Source organism: Vicugna pacos, chromosome 8 (assembly GCF_048564905.1).
Source record: "Vicugna pacos chromosome 8, VicPac4, whole genome shotgun sequence".
NCBI lineage: Eukaryota > Metazoa > Chordata > Mammalia > Artiodactyla > Camelidae > Vicugna > Vicugna pacos.
Genome location: NC_132994.1, coordinates 43,997,304 through 44,023,416, shown reverse-complemented (window position 1 = coordinate 44,023,416; position 26,113 = coordinate 43,997,304). Strand labels below are relative to the sequence as shown.

The 26,113-nt window shown below is 38.5% G+C and overlaps 1 protein-coding gene across 13 annotated transcripts in view; it reads right to left on the bottom strand.

Annotated features, from left to right (window-relative positions):
* Positions 1-26,113, bottom strand: part of PKIB (cAMP-dependent protein kinase inhibitor beta) — a 103,159-nt gene that overhangs the window by 33,289 nt on the left and 43,757 nt on the right. For 8 of the 13 annotated variants that reach the window (XM_031680110.2, XM_072965817.1, XM_072965818.1 and 5 more), the window contains one exon: positions 8,993-9,062. The gene's annotated coding sequence lies outside the window, so the exon portion shown is untranslated. Of the gene's footprint in view, positions 1-6,701; positions 6,812-8,992; positions 9,063-10,408; positions 10,517-22,353; positions 22,415-26,113 lie in introns of those variants that run through there. The other 5 variants (XM_072965816.1, XM_072965823.1, XM_072965815.1 and 2 more) reach the window with 4 other exon arrangements.

The following is a 26,113-nucleotide window of genomic DNA, read 5'->3' as shown; positions in this document are numbered from 1 at the left end:
CTTGAATATTCTTTACATTTTATAGTATTTTAATTTCAAAGATTAAAACTCAAAACCTGCTTCCCAGTACATTTTAATTGAAGGCTTTCTGTAGTCTGAAACACCATGTTTCTTTGATGTACTTTTTTTTTAAGATAAGCTAGCCCAGTCCAAGCAGAAGATTTTTGCTGTTTTTTTTTGTCTATAGGCATTTGTCCACCCGAGGCCCAGTGTTGGCCATTTTGCTGCTGCATTTATGAATGCAGTACACTCTTCTGAGCCTGAGAATCTTTTCTTTCTTTGAATCCTTTCTATAACCTGCCTCCAGATTTATCTGAAAAACGTATGTTGAGTCATTCTCATCTCTGTTTTTCATGTACATAGTGGTAATTATAACTGTAAAGAGCATTTTTAGTCTTTTTAAAACTGCAGCTTTTAAATATGAGCTGCACTCTGGCACACTCTCTACCTTTAATTTATTTGAGTTGTAACTTCCATTTTTAAAATTAAGGGTAGTATGGAAACATATGATTCATTTCCTAATTCTGTTACCATCTATAACTGAGGGCAAGTGACTAACTTCTCATAACACATTTTTAATGACCTGTGAAGTTTGGTAGCTGGGTGAAGATTAATAAGTGTGTTTTTTGGCATTTAAGAATTTAGAGGATGACACAACATTGTAAAATGATTATAAATCAATAAAAAATGTTAAAAAAAAAAGAATTTAGAGGAATATTTCAATAGCCTAATTTTAAAACCTGAAATGTAACATTTTGCACAAGACTCAAATGTCTGTCTGACCTTGACTGAAGCATATCTAATCCACTTTCTTTTACCTATTTTACAATTTAATGGAATTGATGCAAAGTTAAAGTAATCAGTGCTAGTAAAGACTGTCAAGAGAAACACAAAAAAATTGACAATGTATAAGTAACTTGGAGATATCTGAGAGTTAAGGGCTAAAAGGAATTTGGTCATCAGCAAATTAATAAACAAATATTAAACAAACAAATGAAAAAGCAACCTTGATTTCAAAGATGAGGCAGAGATCAGATTGCTGGTATGATGGAGATCCTGTTAATTTCAGAATCAGGTTTAGACATCACAACATTGGACATATGGACAGTACTTCATCCACAATGATGATAGTTTCTAATTCTTTTAAGGATAAAAACTACTTTTTAACATCAGATCACTAGTAGATACAGTGGGTGTAATTTGTAAGGGAAAAGGACCAACCTCTAAGGGGTATGTGGGAGACAAAGGTAGACCTTCTGCTATCCTGCTCTATGAGGGTCAGGTCTTCATGTGCTCAAGGGCAAGTTTCTGATTGTAAAGTCTACTGGGGCAATATATGTCCACATCTTGACCTTGAGCCTTGCTTAGCAGTCAATCTGTGTTCTCCTAAGGCTTTATAAAAAAAAAAAATCACTTCTTGGGTTGGAAAGTCCTCTTGATGGGAAATAGATTGTTAGGGTGGAAGTGAGACAGGAAGGAAGGGGGTAGGGCACAGCCACTCAAGGAATGACATAGCAATTAACACTAAGATGGCGGAGATTCAACTCCCAGTAGACCTTGAGGCCCAAGATGGCAGGAGATTTGACTTCTAGTAGACCTTGAGCTTCATTATATGCTCATTGTAATATATTAGCATGGTAATTGGCACACCCACAGGGGCCATGACAGCTTCAAGGCTGACAGTAAAAGGTCAAAAAGTGGGAGGCGGCCCAAATCCTGGGAATCCCAGTCCCTTCCCAAAGGTAGTTGGAATAATCCTCCCACGTTAGCGTAAGAAGTTATCAAGCCCATAAAAACTAACAACACCATGCCTCGTGTCTGCTCTCCCTTCTGAGTGAGATGGCCTGCACTCTGTCTATGGAGTGTGTAACTATTTTTACTTTAAACCCTCATCCCCATGCCTCGTGCCTCTCAGTCCCTAGCCTTCCGAGACAGCCCACACTTTGTCTATGGAGTGTGTGTATAACTACTTTTACTTTAAAATTGAGCACCAATCTCGCACCTTGTGGCCTTTCTCTTGCCTTCTAAAACAGCCTGCACTCTTGTCTATGGAGTATGTAGCTCTCTGAATAAATCTGTCTTTACTCAACTGTGGCTCACTCTTGAATTCTTTCCTGTGTGAAGCCAAGGACCCACACTTGGCAGGGCGTGTCCTAGGAACTCAACTGAGACCTGGGACACAGCCATCCTCTCTCCCCACATTCTTTTTCCTGTACCAGAAGGAGGCTTAGTTACATAAGAATTCCACTTTGGAATGATGAGATTCAGACAATAACACTAGTAACACTAATTACTTACTACTGCAATTTAAATGTTGTATTCATTGGGGTATGAATTGCATAACTGCCAAGATATAACAATCATAACATATACTGATTTCTCTATGTGTAGGGAGAGGGATTCCAGCCTAGGTTCCAGGGAGGCAGAACAAGATTGCAGTAATCATGCCTGTGGACGTGGGCAGACACCTGAAACAAGGTGGCAGGCAGGACACTAAGGCGAAAGTCAACCAGTAGGGGAGCCCTGCGAGTGGGCACAATTAATGGACTCTTGTAGTCATGGTGTTGAGTATCTAATTCTAGGTTTCCCTTTTCTGCACTATAATTCTTTCATATTATCTTCAAGTCTTTGGTAACATTTACTATGCACTACAACCATCTTAGTGCTATCTCTGCTGTAGGCAGCAAAGGGTGTACCCTGAGGACCAGCTAAGGTGATACAGACTAGAGAGAGATGCAGCAGCATCAAAAGCTTCAGGAGACAGCAGAAATGGTGAGCAGGGAGACCAGAGCTTCAGGCCAGAAAGAGTGACAAATAGCAAGCACCCAGGAGAGATTCAGAGAATTTGAAGGTTCTCAGAAATACTAGGTGTGGGGAAAATAAACAGAAAGACTGTACATCCTATAGTATGAGTGCTACGACCATGTTTATTGAGGTTTAATGCCAAGATGACTCCTCAAGGGTGAAAAACTTACATTTTCTAGGTATCTGTTGATTGAGAAAATATAAAATAGTTGAAAAGGTACTATGAAATAGACATTTTAAAGAAATTAACTCTTATTTTTATAACAATAACCTATATACATTTGAAAAATGGTAGTCTACATGGTATGTGACAGTATTTATTTTGTGGATCTCTCCAATAATTCTGTAGAATTCTAGGAGATCAGGATCCTTACTGTTGGCAAATACTGGACTGTACCAAAAATCAAGCCCTCATGGCCAGTACTCTATCTCCTGTAACAATCATAACTTGAATGGTTAGCATGTCAGCCTTCCTCCACCTACTTTTAATTCCCCTCCTCTTTCCTGTGGAATTCTAGGCTATTCAAGCTAAAGAAAAAAAAATTGTTTAACCCTCATATAATCCAAGCCCCTCAGTTAGCTCTCTGAGTCTGAAAGGCTAGATAACTATGATTGTCAAATTTCAGTAGGCAATTTCAGTAGGCAATTCCAGGGGGTCTCAGCAATGCATGTGTAGAATAGAATGCAAAAATCTCTCTCACTAGATTCCGTCCCACAGTCCAATCATTTATTCATCCCAGAGTCCTGGGAGCCTATTTTGAGCACTGACAGCCCACCTCCACTTAAGGGCTGTGGGCTGACACATTAACTGCATCCTTCCTCAGGCTTTATACAAGCCTCATTTGTTAGACTATGCTAGTCACATGGCAGAGAATTGTTCTTGAGGGGGAAAAAATAAGATATCACTCCTGAAAATTCTAAATTATTTTCAGCAAGGCTAGGATGGAAAATCTCATTTAATTAGCAAGTGCAATAAAGATGTGACATTTAAAAACAAATTATGATACATTTCCATCCTTTATTGGAACACAATGATGACATATTGTTCTTTTATAGTTGCCATTTCCAAGTTTTAATTGCCCTGGTTTAATTGGTATAATCCAAAAAAAATGTCAGTTTAGTAATTACCCCTATGCTGTTGGAAATAGCTTCATTTACCAAGCAAAGAAAAATTGACTTCAGAAAGGGAAAAACCAATTACAATATAATACCAGGCGACATATTATATCATCGAGGTATTAAAAAACAATATTGTATGTGACTGAAGCTCAGTTTATTTTGCAGGAAAAAAAAAGTTCTTTTTCAATTTTAAATAGTAACATACCAAATACACAATCAACTATAAAGCAGCTAATCCAGAATCATGTTTATTCATTTATAAATGTATTAGTTAACTTGGAAAATATCTACTGAGTGCCAGTGATACGCCTGGCAAAAGAGTTATATAACTACTTTCATGGAACCTAACGGATGAGAAAAAAATAATCAACACAAATTCGTGTATGAATACAAACTGCAGTGATTCTCAGATGAAAAGTAATGAGGGCTTAAGTGAGTGTATCAGGACCTGACGCATTGACAACACGAGCTGAGAGATGGAGAAAAGGAGTAGCTGGTATACAGGTAAAAGGAGAGTATTCCCAGCAGAGAAGACCACAGCACATTCCAGGAACTGGAGGAACCAGTGTGGCCCAAACGCAGAGAAGAAGGTGGGAAATGGCACAAGACAGAGTAGCTCAGTTAACAAGGGCTGCATCACTGACGCCTGTTAAGGATTCGGCCGACTATCCTAATAGCACTGGGAAGGCATTGAAATCTTTTAAGCAATAGTGTGACGATCAAAACTGAACATTAAAAAGATCACTCTGGCTGCAGCAAATGAAATAGATTGGAAAAGAAGAGTGGATTCAAAGATGAGTTTCAAGGCAGCTGCAGTTTTCCGAAGAAGAGATAATGATAAATTAGAAGGTAGAGTTTATGCCTTCGATTTAACCATCCATAAAGTCTAAAGTTGATTGTGTTCTACAAGTGACCTATTTTCACAGAATTAAATGCGTCAGAGCTAAAAGGAAAGCAGAGTGATATAACAGAAGGTACGTGTGTTTTAGGATGAAATACACCCGCTTTAGCATTCTGGTCTGAACTTTTGGCTCCACTACTTATTAGCGGAGGCATGTTATGTGAGGCAGTCAGCTCTCTGAGCCTCAGCTCCTACATCTTTTGAATGCACATAATAATACCTCCCACAGTTATAAAGATTAAGTGGGACAGTGTGTGTGTGATATTCTCAGCATGTGGAGGGCCAGTTCACACTGAAGAGCCCCAGGACAGAGCAGCGGGGCTCATCCCCTCACGTTAGAGATCGTCATCTTCCTGTTGGAACTTGCTCCTCCTCCTGGGTTTCTTTCGCAGTGAACAGCACTATAATCCACCCAGTTGCACAAGTCAGAAACCCAGCAGGTGTCCTTTTCCCTCACCCTTCGTGAGCATCAAGTCACATCAACGCTATTCTCTAAAGGGCTCTTCAACCAATGGACCAACTGCTCTGCTCACCCCCCGTCGCTACCTGTTTAAGGGCATCAGCCTTTCTAGATTAGATGATACCCGCCATTCATTATCCGGCCTCAGTTTTGTGGGCCTCTAGTCCGTCCTCTACACTAGCCATGCAAATATGACTATCTCAGTTCTCTGACTACTCCCTTTATGCCAAGAAAACGTCACCCAGCTCCTCAGCATGACTGACGCACCCTCCCCGATGTGTACTCAGCCTACTTCCCAGCCTCGCCTCTTGCCACGCCTCCCTCCTCCACTCTGGTTCGGCAGCCAAAGGAAACTGCTTCCCATTCAGGACTTGTAACTCCCACACCCACATCCTTCACCCCCATATTTATTCAGCCCACTGGCCGGAGCTCCTCCTTTCAAAGCTTCCCCTCACTGGGTCAACAACTACTCAAAACAGAGGCCTTGGCTCAGAAAACACTTTGCTGAGGAGGCACTTTTGTTCCACCTGACTGTATCCCAAGTATATAGGACAAACTATAACACGAGTTTCATTATTTGAATGAATTGAATGAGCAGTCAAGTGAGCCCTAGGGAATCTGACTGCATTGGCCAAGGTTACACAGGTTGGGGTGATACCATGAGGAGGAGACTCGGGTCTTCCACCACAGGTTACAGTGTCCCTTTCTGTCCATCAGGCGGATCTTTGCCTTATTAATCTCAATTGCATTAGCTCTCCTCATTAAGTCTTAGAAACATTCTCTTCCCATGGTTGCAAAATGTTGCACATTTATACTGAGGGCTGTAATTTTTGCACTTAAAGCAAGACTACTGTCACCTCCTCCCAAAAGCCTCCTTAGATTCCCCTAAGAAGTGGCCGCTGTGGCTCCTGTGACACTCTCAAGCACTCCTGCACCATTTTTATACTAATCTCCCTCCCTGTTATACTGTGACCTCTTCTGAAACTAGGACCATGCTGGATTCATTTTCCATGTAAGACTACGTAAGACTGTTCTTGGGACAGAGTGGTAGTATTTAATAGTTGTTGAATGTAATGGCACTTCAGAGCTGACTGGTGTCCAAATAGAAGCAACTGAAGTCAGGTAAGAGATGCCAAGACAAAGAAGGTTACAAGAATGGTCAGACTAAAAAGATGATGGCTCTGCCATCAAGAGATATGGTGTTTGAGAAAAGGCACAGATGGCTTTGGCTGAGAAGAACCCAGAAGGTGACTGAGAAGACAGCGCCCCTGCTGGAACAAGCTGACTCTCCCAGTGAGTACATTCAGTCCCTCAGTGACCTTCCTCCGTCTTTTTATTAGGACAGAAGACTGGAGTCAGGAAAGAAAAAGCTCTCCCTTTGAAACAGCTGGACAGGTAAGCAGGAAAGCTACTCACAGAGCACTTTCTACACCTGCTGGCCAACACCGGAGAAGCTGGTTTCATGGGTGTTGCAGGTTCCTCAAATGGCAGAACAGTCAGCCAATTGGGATGGAAGAGAGACGGAGCTGGGGGTGGAAATCCAAGTGTTAGTCTTAGTCTTGCTTGTGGCCTTGGGCAAATCTCAGTTTCCTCCTCTGTGAAGTAAGAGGTTTGAACTAGATGGTCTCCCATGGTCCTTTCTCCTGCAGGGATTCTTTAATATATGGGCTCAGCACTTTGATTTACTTAAAGCAGCTACACAACCAAGAGTAAGAAGATGGTCAATCTGGTTAATGCATGCAAATGCAGACATGCACCCTCAAGCTTTCATGCCTGTAACCTGATCTGGACTAGCTGAAGGATGTCTCAATAAGGATATCTCCTCATCCATATATAGGAAGCATAGCCAAAAACTTTATGAGGAAAAAAAAAATGGAGACATGGTAAAGCTGTAAAGCAGTGGTTTGCAAATATCAAAACCAGCGCGGCAACTTTTGGAAAACAAGTTCCAACACCTTGCCCCAGATCTGCCAAATCAAAAATTTCAAGATGGAACTGTAGGAATATGTATTTTTCACAAAGCTCTCATGTGCCTTTGGTGATCAATTAGTTTGGGGCTCATTTTTAAGGAAAATTAGTGTTTCTCAAAGGGTAGCCTGTAAATCAGTTTTGTGCAAATTATCTAAGATGCGTGTTAAAAAAATACCTGGGAATGTGGCCAAAATTCTTTCAGTGATTTTGTACATAGCTTATATATGCTGACAAATGAAATCACTATGTGGACAAAACCTCAAAGTCGACAAAACAATATAGTAAAGAGAGAATTATGATTGCAGTATAGGTCTATTTCATCACTGTTCTTCATATCGTAATTCATCACTTCATTTAATCCCATAACAAATCTGTGACATAAGCATTTCTACCCTCATTTTACTGACAAACGGAAGCAGTAGAGTTCAGGTAACTTCCCCCAAAGATTCATAAGTGAATACACTGGAACTGAAAACTAATGCCACACAGCTGAAGAACAGCCAACACTGCTATTGATCTCAGCAATTACGAGTTCAGTACAACCTTTTAATTAAACAATTTGCTGAGATCTTATCTGATGAAGCAAGTTAGCAACATGTTTCAGTTCCTGTTGGTTGGTTTTATTAGCTACTTCACAAATGTGAATGTCATTGTAATAATCATAGATTAGCCAAGATATAATGATTATTAACCACTAAGCAACAATATTTCAGGAATGTCCTAGAATCATAAAATGGTCCAAGGTAGTCATCAGTTCTAGTCAACAACCTTCAAACACAAATATTTACTGTTGAGAAGCCTCCCAGAAGTATGCTGTCCATGGTCTCACCCACCTGGTGAGGAACCCACCCAGCTCCAGACTTTAGTCACCTGACTCTGCTTCATTGACCTGTCTTGATACCACAGGCCCTGGACTGTGTGCCCTTCAACTCAGTATGCCAATTTTTTGCTTCACTGTTAGAATAAGGACTACATTAGACTTGAAACGTCTTTCACAGAATAAAATATAAAATGCTACTACAACAGATACATTTTTAGGACAAAGCTTCCCACACTGATTCTTCCCTCACTGATTCTTCTCAATTCATCTAATAAAATACCTGTTTGTGAAAAGCTGTGCTTGTCTTGATCTCTTGCTAAACTGAAACAGGAGAGGTCTCCCAGATTCCCTATTCCTGAGTTGACCATTTTGGGGTATAGCACAATAATAGGCATTTCATAAACATGAAGAAACCGAATGGACCACAGCTATTATGAGATCTAGTTTTGGTTTTTTAAAAAAATTTACTGAAAGTGTTAATGGAAAATACAATATTGTCCAAAGCCATCTAACTTTTCAACAGAATTCAAATTCTTCCCTTTCCTTTGTTCATACCCAACCACCTTCCTCTTCCTTCCCATTGATGTTACAGATTTTCTAAAATACGCGAACACACAGGTATTTTCACAAAGGGGAAAAAGGAAAGAAGATGACATCAAGAAAGTAGAATGCCAAAAAATAAATCCAGCATTCGCTAGCTGTAGATAAATTTGGTGAAGATTTCCTGGTTGAGGATTTGGTTTCTTTGCTTTGTTTTTTGAAGGATGATTTTTGTGTGTGTTTTACTCTCACTCAAATTTTGCACACCAACTCAGATTGCATAGTTGTATCCTGTCAAGTGTTTTACTGAAGAAGTAACCTCTTCCACAAAATCAGTATCTAATTTCCTAAATAAAGAAGAAAAAATGATACTTACAAATCTCTGATTAAAATATGCTGTTATTTCTAAGGCAGGTTCAGGAAGAAACGCTGATAAACCTTTTTTCCTGTAAATTAAAACAAAACAAAACAAAACTGAGAATCAGAAAAGGCAAAAGTCCAGTTAGATTATCAAATTTTAGTCACTGTGTCTTTCTTTTTAACTTAAAACTGATAAACACCATGCATGGCTTGCTTGACTTTCTTGAGAAAAGCAGAACCTCCAATTCTACAACAAAATTTTCTCTTTAAAGTCAAAAGGCTTCATTTCAAATAACAAGTGTCAGTACACAGAATTGCCAGCTACAAAATTAAATGAATAATTACTGCATCATTGCTATTAGGGGTTAATGTCAATTTGAGAAAGTCATGACGTAAAAACAACCATTCATTACAGCAAAACTTTGTAGGCATAGAAAGTGACTATAACAAAGTATATGGCATGACTGTGCTTTTGGGAGGTTGTAGAAACACACTGCACTTCTGGAATATGACTGTGGAGAATTGTACATCCTTCTTAAGCACCTTGAAGCATTGTACCAATATTCCCAGTATCTACATGGGAGCCATGTGAAAGAAGCCCAACCACCTTGCTCCTAGAAATAAAGATAAACTACATTCGTATAATTTCTCTTCATAGATTGGGCCTTGTACTTCAGGGCTGGGCATCTGACCCAAGAAGGGTGAAAAATAATAGGGGTATAAACCATGGGTATTTCCATTAGCCACTGACAGCAGCAGTGTGCTTTGCAAACACCCTCCATCACACTCCCACTGCTCCAGTTGAGCCTGCCATTCACTCTTACTGGACTATTGCAACAATACCCTAAATGATTTCCTTCTATGCATTCTTGCTTCCTGAAAATCCATTCTTGACACAGCTCTAGGAGGTGGCCCCAGTCTACCTCTCCCTCATTTTTACCCATGCCAGACTGCACTAGTCCTAAAGCTCTGCACTCACACTCTACCAGTGGTCCCCTGTGCCTTGTTTATATTGCCCTAGCAGCTGTGGTTCTTTGTCCTCAATGCCCTCTCCATCCCCTGGCTAACACATATTCATCCATTCAGGGTTCACTTGGGCAACCCTTTCTCAGAAACCTTCCTTGCCCCCTCACACTAGGTAGGTTCCTTCCTCTGTGCTCTAAAACACTCCGGTATATCTCTGTTGTTGAACTCATCACCTATATTATCAATTTCTGACTAGGCATGCCTTCTCACCTCCACCTCACACATGTTTTTTTTAAGCCTTTGGAAGGCACAGATTGTGACTCATTCATCTCGCACATGGTAGGAGGGATGCAATAAATCTGTCGAATGTCAAGGTGTGTGAGGTGCTTTTCAGACTCAGAGCTGTCTGAATGCATACTTCATCACCGTGGAAGAATTTAAAAATCCAAAGCAGACATCTTCTAACCTTGTTTCTCTACCCTGCTTCCTATATGGTTTTCACGTTCCTCTCACTGGGTATCCGAGACTGTTTCCCTTTAAATGAGTCCTATTTTTTCAGGCTGAATATAAGGAACTGAGAAGAGGAAGAGAAAAATAAACGAAAAAATGATCATATGGGAAGGAGTCACAAAATAAAAAAAAAATCAAGCTTCAAAACTTTTGTAATATATATATGCAGCCCTCAGAGAAAAAGATTAAGAAACATACTTTTGTAGTCTTAATTTTTCAAACATTTGCATATGGCTCTTGGCAAAGATGTAGTAGAAACTACAAGCAGGAATCCAGTTTAAAGACAGTTAGATAAAACTAAACATTGTTATTGGTGTTTTTAAAAATACATGTTTTAGAAAAATATTTTTATAGCTTTCCCATGATTAAATTTTTATTTTTAAGAATTTCCACCTCTCTCTCCCCAGTGTAATAGAACCAAAAAAGAAAGAAAGAAATAGAAGAGTGACGTAGCTCTTCTTCCTCTCTCCACTTCTTTGCAGCTTACATTACGTTCAAATATACTTATGTAACGGACTTCCTCACATACATCAAAATTCAGATTTATGTGGGACATCCTAAACCCCAATATATTAAAGTTTAAGAGACAGAGAGTTTCTACTTATCCTTTCAATTATCAATTATCAAAAATTTTACTAATAGAAGTAATTCCTGAAAAGGTTTCAAGAACAGTGGCATGCCCCAACAACAACAACAAAATTTGTTTTGAGCGCACATCTCCTATTCAGAAGCATTTATTTTTGTAAGTTGTAAGTATCAATCTACTCATGACTAATATAACTTGTATGTCATGTTGTCATTATAATGTATGTTAAATACATTAACAGAAATTTAAAATAAAACACTGTAAATACAACCAGGTGTTCTACTATGTTCTTCCTGAACTTCCAGACTGGATGCAGAATTTGCAAGCTGTTGCTCCTACACAAGATCTAATTATCTCTCTTGGAGATATCTCTCCACTTTCTCTCTTGGAACTACAGTTAAATCTAGAGAAAACCTGGAGATATAAATGACAGCTAAGAAGATCCTTAAGGGGAAAAGGCCAATGGTCTCAGCAAAGGTTATTACATGCCCTGCAAGGGAATACATCACAATGTGGCTGGATCGGCCGAGGTCCCTCATACAAGAATCACATGCCCACTTAAGGTTGTGAATTAGCAAAGGTCTTGAAAAGCATCCAGTCCAGTGATTTTCAAACTACTTTTAAATATTTTTTTTCTCTTTAGCAGGTGGCCAGTCTATAAGACAGATAACAACAGCAGGACTGCTCTGGCTAAGGCAGCTTCGGTCTCCACCCACTCTCCTCCCCAATTCCTGCACTCCTCTCCTCCAGGAGTGTAGTTTGAAAATTACTTGAACACACTGCCATTTTAGAGATAAGGCTACCAGGCTGAAGTCAGAATAAAGAACGGCTATTTCCAAACAATGTAATAAATAAAGTAGCTGAAATTATTAAGCCCGGATACTTTTTCATCTTCCCTTTTGATGTCTCTGCCTAGTTTTCATGGACTGGCTTCTCAGCACATCCCAATCTGATCTCGTTTGCAAATAAAAAATTTAAAGTGTGATCTCGTAAGATTTAAGGTAAGTTTTGCTCCAGGGTTTAGTAAAATAATGAATACTTATTTTCTGTTTGAAATGTATATTTTCTAATGTGAAAATGCTAATGACTCAAGCAGTCAGCCACGTCAATACGCAAAAATTTGCATAAAGGAGAAAGAGCCAGTACACCTCATACACAAGATTTCAGGGGTCCCCCAAAACCTCAGAAGTCAATTAATATTTTAATGCAATATTAAAAAAATCAAAATTAGTGTGAGAAATTCATGATGATCAAATATCAAATTTTTAAATAAAGATTTGACCCTCTACTTGTATAACCTGGCCTGGCCTCTGTAATACCGAGGAAATGTGGTTCGGAAGACAAAGCCCAGTCAAGGTATGTTCTGCAACACAGACCCTCACACCTCAGGGTGTGGAACTGACGATGAAGTTAAGCTGTTTGGGAAGAAATCAGCAACTAGACAGCTACAACACATGAGGTAATACTGAGTCCACGTTTGCGCTGAGCTATTTTACAATTTCAGTGAGCTACTACATCTAGTTATAGCTGCTTCAAGAAGCATTACTTTCTATTTTTGCCTTGTTTTTAAAGGCAAATCCTAGGTCTAAAATGTATAAAGGCCTGAAAATTCAAAATATCAGGTGAACTTCATCTGATTCCTAAAAGCAAATTGAGCACTTCAACTGCCAAGACCTAGTTTTAAAAGGCAGTTCTTAAGATGCATTTAACCTCTCAAGCATTACAAAGATGAAAACAACCATCAAAAGATGAATCACTGTGACATTAGAGAGCACGGACTTTCGTGAGGATGTTTTCTATCCACAGAACTCAAATGAACTAGCTTGGGAAAATAAATGACTCTGTGCCTGACACAGAGTAGGCACTCAGCACAGATTTACTGGATAAACAAATGAATTAATGAATGAAGGAAAGTTGAAAAAAGACCAGAAACAGGTAGAACAGGACCAGAGTATAAAGAGTTTTGAAACAAAGACTTGATGCTATGGGCTATGAAGCTGAGGTTTAACAAGAAAGAAAAAACACGGCTCTTTAAAAGAAAGGATGGATGAGTTGATAGTGAGCAAACAGTAAATCCAGCAGTAAGTCTCTAGAAGTAGTCTTGGCATTGGCGATAAAGGCCCACCAAAGGGGGAGACAGTACAATTGGAATAAGGAAGGTGTGACAGAGACTGCTGGTTGGCTCCCAATAGTTCCTCTCATCTTTATCTCCAAGAAATAGAAAGTTTGGCTGGGTACACAGCTAAGGGTCACATTACCAAGCCTCCCATGCTGCTAGATACAGCCATGCAACTGGAGTTTGTCATTGAATATGCGATGTATCCATTTCTAGGTTATATCTTAAAAGAGAGGGGAGTGTGGCCCCTCCCTCCTCTTTTCCCCTTTCTGAAAGCTGGACTGTATCTGTAGTGATGAGCCATCACTTACCATGTGCCAAGGACGATACCTTGGGGATGATAAAGCAATAAGATAGAAAGAGCCTGCATCCCTAATATGGTCAAGCCATTATACCACCTCTGAACCATCTACCTGGGCTGTACACAAGACAGAACTAAATTTACATTGTGTTTAATCTACTGTTATTTGGGGACTTTATTATTAACAGACAAACCCATATCCTAATTAATACAGATGAATACAAGAAACATTTCAAAATGGAAAAATCCATGGGATGTAGTGACAGGCTGAAGTGAATGAAGGAGAGCAATGAGCTGAAACACTTCCAAGGTTTTATGTTTAGGGAATTGGGTGACAAAACTCTTAATAAAATAACAGACGAGAGGGAGAGCTAGTAAGTTTTGATTCCCACAATATTGCCCAGGGGACAGCACAGGAAGTAACTGGAACTATGGGCCTGGAACTCAGATAAGAGGAGAAAATTAAACATAGAAATTTCAGCAATTCTGTACAGTATATAGAGTTGAAAAGATGAGAATTGATAGAATCTTAGACTATGAGAGGTCAGAGTGTGTCAATGAATAATAGCGTGTCCTCACAGGAGGCAGGAGGAAGAAGCAATAATCAGCAAAGGAAAAAAAGAACATTATTATCTAAATAAGAGAAAGGGTAATGATTGAAAATACAGATAACAGAATTAACCCTAATCCAAGATGGCAAACATATTTAAAAGGAATCCGATGTGGTCTAAAGTTCTTAAATCTGTTTAAAGGTATCATGAAAAATTAAAGCCATCATTTCTTGAAACAGAAAAGCACTGCTCAGAACAAGACCTGAACAAGCCAGGTCTCAATCACGCTTTAGTATCGGTTGAAACTTCCAGACTTCCAACAGCTCAAAGAACAAATAACCAGGACTTATACCATTCTCTCCTTTTTTTATTCTCCCAACAGAGGAATCAACAAAGTGAGAGCATGAAGGGAAATGGAAGCAGAACTGTTTTGCTACTGCCCTTGTCCTTTCTAGGACGCTGATGCTGATAAGCGGAAATGACAAAATGAAACAAAACCTTCCTCCTCAACATCTATTAGTTTACATTCAAAGATACAGTGGATCTAAATTTCACATTTGAATCTGAGAGTTAATCTAAGGTTGGCAACATGGATGTCAACCGCTACTTACAAGAAGCAAGAGTTTGGGAACGCAGTCTGTGTCACTTATCAGACGCATTCTAATTACTGGAAGGTCACCAGTATTCCAGAATATTCAGGCAGTGTGGCTGTGCCATAACAGTCCTGCTTCCCAACCTGGCCTCGGCCATTCAACCAGAAGGGTGTTTTCTCAGAGAGGAATCAGACCAAAGATTTCTGTTTTCCATTCCACTGTCCACTTCAGATTAATGAAGCTCACCATATTAGCTTTTTCTTATGATTCTTTTCTCTCTACTTTAGCCAGTAGTATGTACATTTTAACCACCCTAGGAACAGCAGGGAAAATTCCAGGATTCTTTCCCGCTACATTTTCACGGAAACCGAGCATCCTAAATCTCTTTGTATGAGACACCGGTATTTCCCTCCTCTCCTTTAAAGAGATGCCTGTTAGTAATCTTTTCCTCTTCACATAGTGATTGCATTAGCCATGGTCTTCAAAATGTTTGGGGAATAGTTTTTGTCTTCGTTGTTTCTAGCGTTATACTTGAATTTCATAATCAATCTTCTTTTTAAGTTGTTAATACTGGCCTGAATTTTGGGATTCCACACCCCCTCACTTCTTTTTTTACATAACGACCAGACATTACTATTCATTCCTCCAAGTAAATCAGGATGGAAGGTCTTACCCCCAAATGATCTCTCCTTTATAAATGGTTGCAAAATACCTAAACAAAGGTTGCTGTACACCATCAAATTAGCCTGGGGCGAAAATAACTGTTCTTCTTATTTTGAGTTGGTATAGAAGAGTGTGTCTGTGTTGGGGGAGGGGGAAATGGGAGGGAGGATTGTGTTTCATGGTGCTTAGCATTCAATGTGGACAGCTGTCTAGCTTCACTCGCATCTGTTCTGTCCAGTCTCCTCACGTGTGGCTTGTGTGGTTCTAAAATTCCTGGCATTTAACATATTCTGAAAGCCACTCTGATCATTCAGGAAAGCCCCTTTCACCACCGTCTTACCATGTGGCACAGAAGAACCACACCATCAAAACACCAGACACATTTATTATAAACTACTCACTGCTTTGTAATGTTTCTTTACAAAGCTTCAATAAAGAAAGTGCCTTTAAGATTTTTCCAACAGTATTATTAAGTTTCTTAGCCTATATTACTTTCTTGCCTATGCCATAATCTTCAAACACCAGGAAATCAGCTCGTTAGCCTCAGGAATGTCCCATATGACGTACAACATTTTAACGTGTATACCTGCGTCTCAAGAGAAAACTGTCAGGTATCACAATTAACAAAGTGATTTTGATGTTAATAATAAAACAGTTAAATTTTTAAGTATTAAACTCAATGTTGCGATAGTCATACTAGCAGGCTTTGAACTGGCATTCAAACATTCATGCTCATGAAAGAAAGCCAATGAAAACTCCGTCAAATATGGAAATGAATACACTAACTCATTGGGAAGGAAGGGAGCAAACAGTTGCTGAGTGCTTATGATTTTCCAGCGATGTCTTAAACACTGTCTCACTAAATCTTTACAGAAGCCCTCAGAAGTAAATATGAATACCTCGGGTACCTAAGCGGTCCTGAGGTTATAATAGAGCCAGTGCCAAGCAGTGTCAAGATGAACCCACAAAGTCATACTGATTCAATAATAGTAGTGGTGTTTGCCTAAGTCAACCCACGGGAGCAGCAGGGAGTAAATACATGGGCAAGCAGAGCTGATGAACTCTACTCCAGAGGTCACTTTGGATATGCCATCTGTTTTTTTTCCAAAGCAGTTCTTATGAGACACACTATTAGCATTATATTTTAACACCAGATGCTCTATCCCCACCTTGATAAGACCAGTAACCTGTTCAAAGAAACCCAATCTGTTATTTAAAAAGCACAGTAATGTCCTTGAAGGCAGTTCAGGACTAGCATTAAATGTGTTGTCATCTTATAAATCTACCAGAAAGTGATCTGACAGACTCCCAGAGTTAACAGAGGTGGGAGGTGGGGAGGAGTACTGAAAAAACATAACAGATCCCCAATTTTTAAAAAATGTTTTTGAAATAGATTTGGTGTCCTTTCAGGTAAGGCAAGATGCTCTTATGCAATGGACATAATGATGTCTTACAAAATAGCAAACTCTTTGGACTTTAGTTTCCACATCTGTACAGATAACCTGTGGGAGTTTTAGGGGATTTTGAGTCTGGTTGAGAGGTAATGTCAGTGGTGAGATTACCAGGCAAAGAAAGTCAGATGGTCATAAAGATTTGCACAGAGAAGGCTAAAGGTGGAAGAGATTCTAACTCTTAACGACAGGATAATGCTAGGCATACGAGCTTTGGAGCCAGACTGGCTCTTGAACATAACAGCTATCACTTGGGCAACTTCAGCCCAACTTTCTTATTCATGATGTGGAAATAAAACTGCGTCACAGAGTGCTACCGATACTAAATGAGACAACGTCTGAAAAGTACTTGGTATAAATGTCTTATGTTTAATAAAATGAGTCATTATTATTTGGATGTTCTTTGTACCAAAGGAGAAACTCCACTTTAGAAGGTCAATGAGTAGCACAAGATCACAGGACATTTCTTTACTGGGGGCAAAGGAGCATAAACCCAGCCTCATCTAAAACTAAACTGCTCCTATTTAACCAATTACCAACACAAGACCAGAAAATGTCTGTGAAAACCTCAAACGCACTTTAATTTTTTTTTCATTAATACAACTGGCCTATCCAACTTCTTTTCCTCTTCCTAACCTCCATTTCATTTCAAAACTAATTCTGAATGAATTTCTGTGTGATTTTGATCCTGCTATTTCTTAAGTTGAAAGGTTCTCCCTTTAATCTTCTTTGTTCTAATATTCCTGATCATTGCTATTTCTTTCTCCTATAGTCTGGGAAAAACACACGTAGGAAAAAAAATGTATTAGGGAAATCTTATTCAGAGGCATATATCTTTCCTAACTGTTTTACATGCTGTAGCTTTAGATGCTTCTACCTAGATAAAATACAGGTGGTTAGTTTCAGATTTTAAAATAACATTAAGGAAAAAAATCTGAAATTGCATGTTGAAACAAATTCACTCTTAAAGGGTATTCTGAAAAGTGACTCTGGGGCACTAGCTGTAAGAACAATCTCTGAAAAGTAAACTGCCCAAGTTAAGATGTCATACTTTGTTCATTAATAAAGAGGCTGGGCTGAAATGCCCATTTCTGGTTTTTCTATTTATTTTTACTAAGAAGTGCAACCTACCCTGTTTCTCTTTGTCACTGTTGTTGTGGTCTCTATTTTGAGATTTTTTTTGAAATCAGGTATGTGGGTCAACTAAAAAAACCTTCACTTTTCTAATTCATGATCTGTCTAGAACCAGAGACATTTATAGCAGGCCTGCGTTAGGCTATGTGGACTGCACTTCAGGACTGGAGCTCAACACTGGCAGCTAAATTTGAAAACTGTTGATGTCATTAAAGTACCAAATTAGTATAAAGAAAAGTCTCAATATGCTTTTTTACAATGACATATTTTTCCCCTAGAGCATTGTTTACTAGACACATTAAATTCTTTATATTAAATATATGTTTTTTATAAGATAAATTAACTCACTTAAGTATGTTTCACTTTAAGAGCTTAAATTCAAGGCAAGAAGATTACAGACAGGACAAAAGAACAGAATTCAACAAAAATATATTTCATGTCAAAATTATCTCCTTCCTCTCCTCCCCTGAATTTGAGAATGCCCCCGTGTCTCAGACTGAGGACAGTGACAGTTACTACTGGCTGGATTTACACTTCCTCTACCAGCACCTTGTTCATGTTGGGATTTATCTGGCTCAGAGAAGAGTGGCAGCTGCTGTGGTGACTCATTAAAACCAATTCTCAGTGAAGCAGCTGCTGCTAAAAGCTGTGCTTTGCTTCACACATCAATCATTTGCTGATTGTCACCACTAGTTCCGTCACATCATCTGCTCAGTCACTGATTTTGTAGTTGTGGCTATTTGCACTGCACTGCAGTATTACTGTTGTCATCTCCTGCTGCACTAGTTGAAATAACATCATCCTGTGGATCTTCAAATAATGCAAAACTCCACATAATCATGAAAATGCAATTCTTTTGTGAAAGGAGCTGGTGAAAAGAGCAATCGTTGAGTAAATGCTAAGAGACTAACTTATTTTCAGTACCACAATTCCACCCACCTCTGCATTTCTCTGAGTCATACTCCACCAGTATCACAAGTACTAGATTTCGTGTATGGGTTGAATTGTGCCCCCTCAAAGATATGTTAAAGTCCAAACCCCAGTACCTATGACTGTGATCTTATTTGGAAACAGTCCCTTTAGATGTAACCAAGTTAAGATGAGGTCATCCTGGAGCAGGGTGAGCCCTTAATCCAGTGTGACTGGTATCTTTCTAAAAACAGGGGAAAAAATGTGAAGACATAGGGACACAGGTAAGAATGTCATGTGACAATAGAGGCAGACCGCCACAGAGCTCCAAGCAGAGGTAAGTAGGCTTACTCTGGAGCCATAATAAACTAATCACTTCTAGCCCTTACACTGGACTGGCCTATAGAAAAGACTGCTGACCACCTTAAAACAATGCTCAAACAAAGGAGAAGCTACCAGGAAAGGATGAGAAGAAGATAACATCTGAGGTACACAGCTGACCCAAGACACCAGACCAGGCCTATTCCAGGAGACAAAACAATTTGATAGCAATGACAGATGCAAAGAACATCTGAATGAGAGTCAGGCTCCTTCCTCACTCAGAGCTCAGCCTTGAAACAAAAAGCAATTAGAAGAAACTTCAGTGGGAACAAAGGAAGAGATGTTTTGGATCCAAAATGCTTGAGGCATGGACTCACAGAGTTTCTGCAATAACGAATTTATGTATTCCTCTACAACAACCATTTCACCAATGGGAGGAGACTCCCGTGGAGGAAACATGGACTTCATTTCAAAAGACAGCAACACACATTTTTGAAGTGTCTGTGAGAAAAAAATGACTCTCACCTCACACTAGTCAGAAGGGCCATTGTTCAAAAATCCACAAACGATTAAGTGCTGGAGAGGGTGTGGAGAAAAGGCAACCCTCTACAATGCTGGTGGGAATGCAGTTTGGTGCAGCCATTATAGAAAACAGTATGGAGATTCCTCAAAAAACTAAAAATAGACATCATATGATCCAGCAATCCCACTTCTGGGTATATATCCAGAGGGAATGCTAATGTGGAAAGATATATGCACCCCAATATTCACAGTAGCACTATATACAATAGCCAAGACATGGAAACAACCTAAATGTTCATAAACAGATGACTGGATAAAGAAGTTGTGGTATATGTATACAATAGAATACTACTCTGCTATAAAAAAAGAATAAAATAATGCCATTTGCAGCAACAAGGATGGACCTAGAGATCATCATTCTAAATTAAGTAAGACAGAAGAGAAAGAAAAATACCATATGATATTACTTATATGTGGAATCTTAAAAAAGAAAAAAAGGACACTATGAACTCATCTACAAAACAGATACAGACTCACAGACTTAGTAAACAATCTTATGGTTACCAGGGAGAGAGGTTGGGAAGGGATAAATTTGGGAGTTTGAGATTTACAGATGTTAGCCACTATATATAAATACAGATTGAAAAAAAAAGTTTCCTTTGTATAGCACAGGGAATTATGTTCAATAACTTGTAATAACCTTTAGTGGAAAAAAATATGGAAACAAATACATGCATGTATATGCATGACTGGGACATTGTGTTGTACACCAGAAACTGACACATTGTAATTGACTATACTTCAATTAAAAAAAAAAAAAAAGACTCTCAAGCTCATGGCTGAGTTTGCAGGAGGAAGTTTTAGAGCCTTTACCACCACCAGCATTCCTCAGTATAAACCACACCCAACTGGCCTTGTTTATGCAAAGTGGCTGGATCTCGGTAAGATACCGGGAAACTTTTTTTCTTTAAAGATTTACAGTAATTTAGTAAATTATCCTGTTGTAAGCAGGAGGAAAACATTTCTTTTTCTCCCTACCTGATTCCTCCAGAATTCAGAAACTCAAACTAAAGCTGCCCTTTTCCTGAAGCCCTGCAAACAGAAGCTAGATGACTTGATGTGAACTTCAAATAAATTCCCTTGACAGCTCACACAGAAACAATCCTCCTGCCTGTTGCTGTATGAGCCACTCAGAAGTTTACCTGCATACTCAATGACATCATCAGAGACATTTCAAACTGGGACGGATCCTTAGACCCTACATTTAGGAATCTTCTTGAATAACTGCTCCTTGGCTGAGAAAATGGTTTATAATCTGCTCTAATTATTAACCTTTGTTTCCTTTTGTTTCCATAGAAATGCCTCTCATTAAATTCCTGATTGATTGCAAAAAAAAAATGCTGGTATGACAACCAATTCATGATTGCTTGCTTCTTGGTTTTTGCCAGAGATTGTTTTTAAGGGTTAAAATTATAATATATATAATTAAAGCTACTAAAATAATAAGAAAAATATTTCAGTATGCTAAAAAAGTAAGATGTGTGTTTTCAGTTAAAAAAAAAGGCTTGTGGAAAAGAAACTCTGAGAAGAGTTTCATGCATAATCAGGATTTTAAGTATTTAACAAATTTTAAAAGTTCTTTGTAGCTCCAGTTAACTTTGAGATGGTTTAAAGAAACCCTGAGGCATCTTAGATATCAAATTAACTAGGATTATTTGGTATGTTAAGTATCAATTACAGGTGTTTAACCACGTCTTTAAGGTGCTTCATCTTTAAGATTCATTGGGAGTCTATGGAAATAGTGGGTTACAACAGTCCCGTATCAGATGATGGGTATTCGAGGATTTCAGCCCATTCTGCCCTCAGATGCAAAAACAAAAGGCTGTCCTGCCCCTGGGGCCCCTAGATTAGGCATTCAGAGATTTTTACTCCCTGATAGGCAGGGTCAAGGCCCCTACTCAGCCCAGAAGTAGTTTCGGAAGAAGGACTGTCGCCCCTCTGCAACCCCATAAGATTACGGGAGAAAAATCTCTGAGTGGGGAATGAGACAGGAAGGAAGGGGGCAGAGCACAGCCATTCAAGGAATGTCACAGCAATTAACACTAAGATGGTGAAAGATTCAGCTCCCAGTAGGCCTTGAGGATTAAGATGGCAGGAGATTTGACTCCCAGTAGACCTTGAGCTTCATTATATGCTCATTGTAATATATTAGCATGATAAATAACATGCCCACAGGCACCATGACAGTTTTGAGGCTAACCATAAAAGGTCAAAGTGGCCCAATTCCTGGGAATCCCAGTTCAGTGCCCAGGATAGTTGAAATGGTCCTCCCACTTGTTGGCATGTAAAGCTACCAAGCCCATAAAAACTGGCAACACTGTGCCTCGCGGCCACATCTCACACTCCCTCATCTTCAGAGACAGCTCTGCACTCCGTCTATGGAGTATGTATCTACTTTTACTTTAACTGAGCACCCAACCCCCACACCTCATGGCCTTCCTCTCGCCTTTTGAAACAGCCTACACTCTATGTAGTATGAACCTCTCTAAATAAGTCTACTTTTACTCAAAAAAAAAAAAAAACAGTTAGAGGCAGAGACCAGAATAATATATCTACAAACCAAGGAATATCTGTGGCTGTCAGAACCTGGAAGGGACAGGGAAGGATGATCCCCAGAGGCTTTGGGGGGTGCAGACCTCTGCCAACACCGTGAAATAATACATTTCTGTTGTTTTAAGTACCAGTTTGTGTTACCTTGTTATAGCAGCCCTTTGGGGGCATCCATCTGGGGATGGTGAAAAAATATCAGCAGCTCCTAGAGGGCATGGATAGAAAGTGCGCTGACTCAGGGAATTCAGTGACTTAACAGACTCTTCTTTCAGGCCACATTTACTCTGACTTTTCTAAATTAAAGCATCCCTAAGTGAGAGGATAAACAAAACCAGGATCAGACTAATAGGTCTTAGATTAAATAATACATAAAAATGGCTTCAGATCAACGAAATCTCCTATACCAGCTTGTGTGTCTAGTGCTTCCTGGTATCTCAAGACCTGTTGGCATTAACAGATATCAAGCTGTCACCATATTTACTCATGCTGAGAAGTTCCAACACACTTAATAAAACAAATAAATGTATTACAATCACTACAGTACGAGGGCAGGGGCTAGGGATAGCTCAGTGGTAGAGTCCTGGGTTCAATCCTTAGTACTTCTATTAAAATAAACAAATAAACCTAATTACCTCCCCTCCCCCAGCCCCCCCAAAATCACTACAGTGTCTGTTTCCATAAAGTTTTTCAAAGCAAAGGAAGTGTAAAAGAAATGGTATAATGGGGATGAGAGAAACAAGAAATATGTTTAAGGGATGGGGCCATTAAACTAAACCTTCATAGTTCTTGCTTAAGCTTTTACCTTGGAAGGTAATAAAACACAGCAGCTAGACGCAGATGCCCTTGAGCTGTGCTAGCTCCACTACTAACTAGCTCTGGGTCTTTTAGGAAAGTTACATACTGTTTCTAAACTTCAGTTCAATCATAGTTAATGAGACTAATAATTCTACCAGCTTCGTAAAGAAATCATTTGGTAATTATCAGCAACTATTCTAATTACTAATCTCAATGTTAGCTTAAGTTGCCACTTCACTCATGAAAGAGCTGTTCCTCCAGGCCTCTCTGTTTTTAAAATAGAAAGAAATAAAGCCAGCTGCCAAACTGGTCAACCCTAAAAAGTACCCATAATGCCACAACCTCTCTTGGACTATAAGCAATTGGACAGAAAGAGTAAATCCCTTGCAAATCTTGTTGGTGAGAATCTTTCTAAGATGTTCTAATCCTTCTCCTGTTTGGTAAATAGAAGATACAGTCCATGACACTATCTTTTTAATCTTTCATCCTCTTGCAGAACAGTGATGGTCACTATTCTGAGTATCAAATATTATTTTTATATAATACTTTAATAAATAAATCAAAATAGCCTTTTATAATGTACAAAGCATGTTCATAGTGCTGAACTCATCCCCTTATGACATCATCCTATTCTTTTGCTTCATTTTGTTTCACCTTCCATAGGTGGAATTTCTGGTTTCTAAAAAGCCAGCCATCATGTCCTAAGTCTTCCTTTCTCTAACTAAAATAAGTATCAACTATACATAATTTGATATTTTCAAAATCTCTTCCAAACTGTCGTTGAGCAGATAAATTTTGGAACCTAATTGTATTTTCTTTTAAGGCTTACAAATTTCACATTGTTGATTTCAATTCATCAATCTGGTCTGAGATAAATATCATTTCTACCAAATATTTCCCTTCCCAGTCTTGTGTAACCAACAACGTTGAAAAAGATGCCTTCTAATATTAAGCAGAGCTCTGCTAAGAACAAAGCTATGGAGAACATCACTGGGGATTTTCTTCCACCTTGAAATGGGTCCATTCAAGAAAATAAGACAGAGTTTATAGATACATTTTGGATCTGAAGATTTATGTAGTTAAGATGGCAATACTCCCCTAACTGATGCACAGATTCAAACACAAGGCCCATCAAAATCCCAGTTTGCTTCTTTGCAAAAATTGACAAACTGGTTCTAAAATTCAATTGGAATGCAAAAAACATAAAATAGCCAAGACAATGTTGAAAAAGAACATGGCTGGAGGACTCACACATTTTGATTGTAAAACTTACTACAAAGCTCTTATAATCAAGACAGTATGATACTTATATATGGATAGCAGATTAATCCAATAAAATTGAGAGTCTAGGGGAAAAAAACATACATTTATAGTCAATTGATTTTGAACAAGAGTGCCAAGGCAATTCAACAGGGGAAGGAATAGTCTTTTCAACAAATGGTGCTGGAACAATTGGATATCCAGATGCAAAAGAATGAAATTGGGCCCATACCTCATATCACACACAAGGATTAACTCAAAATGGATCATAAATCTAAATGTAAATGCTAAAACTATAAAAATTTTTAAAATAAATATAAGAGTAAAGCTTTATGACCTTGGTTTAAGAAATAGTTTCTTTGATATGACACCAAATGCACAAGTGACACAAAAATTAGATAAAATAAGCCTCACCAAAATTAAAAACTTCTGTGCACCAAAAGACATCATTAAAAACTGAAAAAGTTACCCACAGAAGTGGAGAAAGTATTTGCTAATCATAGATCTGGTGACTTGTATCTATAGTATATAAGAACTATTACACCTAAATTAATAAAAGATAACCCAATTTAGAAAATGAACAATGGATGGACATCAAGAAACTTTTCCAAACAAGGTATGCAAATGGCCAATAAGCACACAAAAAGATGTGCAACATTGTTAATCATTAGAAAATGCAAATTAAAACCACAATGAAATATCACTTCATACCCACCAGGATGGCTATAATAAAAAAGACAGACAATGACAAGTGCTGACAAGGACATGGAGATGCTGAAAGCCTCATTCAATATTGTTTAGAATGTAAAATGGTGCACTTCGTTGGAAAATAGTTTGCCAGTTCTTCAAATTGTTAGAGCTACTATATGACCCAGCTATTTTATTCCTAGGTATATACCAAAGAAAAATGAAAGCATATATCCACACAAAAACTTTTATGGGAATAACATTTTAATTTCTCTGTAGCAATGTCATTCATAACAGCCAAAAAGAGGAAACAACCCAAATGTTCATCAATTGATGAATGTATAAACAAAATGCAGTGTATCCTTACAACATAATATTATTTGGCAGTAAAAAGAAATGAATGATGCATGCTACAACATCGATGATCCCTGAAAACATTATGGTGGTAAATGAAAGAAAACACACGTGTGGTTCCATTTATAAATGTCCAATACATGCAAATGATTTGTGGTTTCCTAGTGCTGGGGGGTGCGGTTTTGGGGAATTGAGGACTCAGAGTGAATGGTTTTAGGGTTCCTCTTGTGGTGATTAAAATGATCTAAAGGTGATTGTGGTGATGGTGCATGAATATACTAGAAACCACTGAATTGTATACTTCAAATGGATGACTTTTATAGTATGTGAATTATATGTCAATAGTTTTTAAGTTAAGTAAATTTACTGCAAAACATTCTTAGAGGATATTAATGTTCAGTGTGAATATCTGAGAGGGGATTAATGTACAATATGCCAATCACATTTATCCATAGAGCCATTTATTCTTAAAGCATTTTGAAAAACACACTGATTGCAGATCTCAACTTGAGTTTATTTTCCTTTTTCGAAACACAGAACATAGAATTAGGATGCCAGTTTGTTACATTTAAGATATCTTGTGTGTTCTACCTTTTGACTATTCTTCTAAAATTGTAGGAAATGTCTACGTATGAATATTCAATATGTAAATATAAATGCTTTGTATATAGAAAGGTTTGTTAAATGGATGAGTTTTTTAGATGAATGGCAATAATATTGATTGCAGGAATATTTATTTCAGTTGTTGAGATTTTTCTATTATTTATAACTCAGTTCCAAATCTGTTTTCCTGAGAAGTCACAGATTT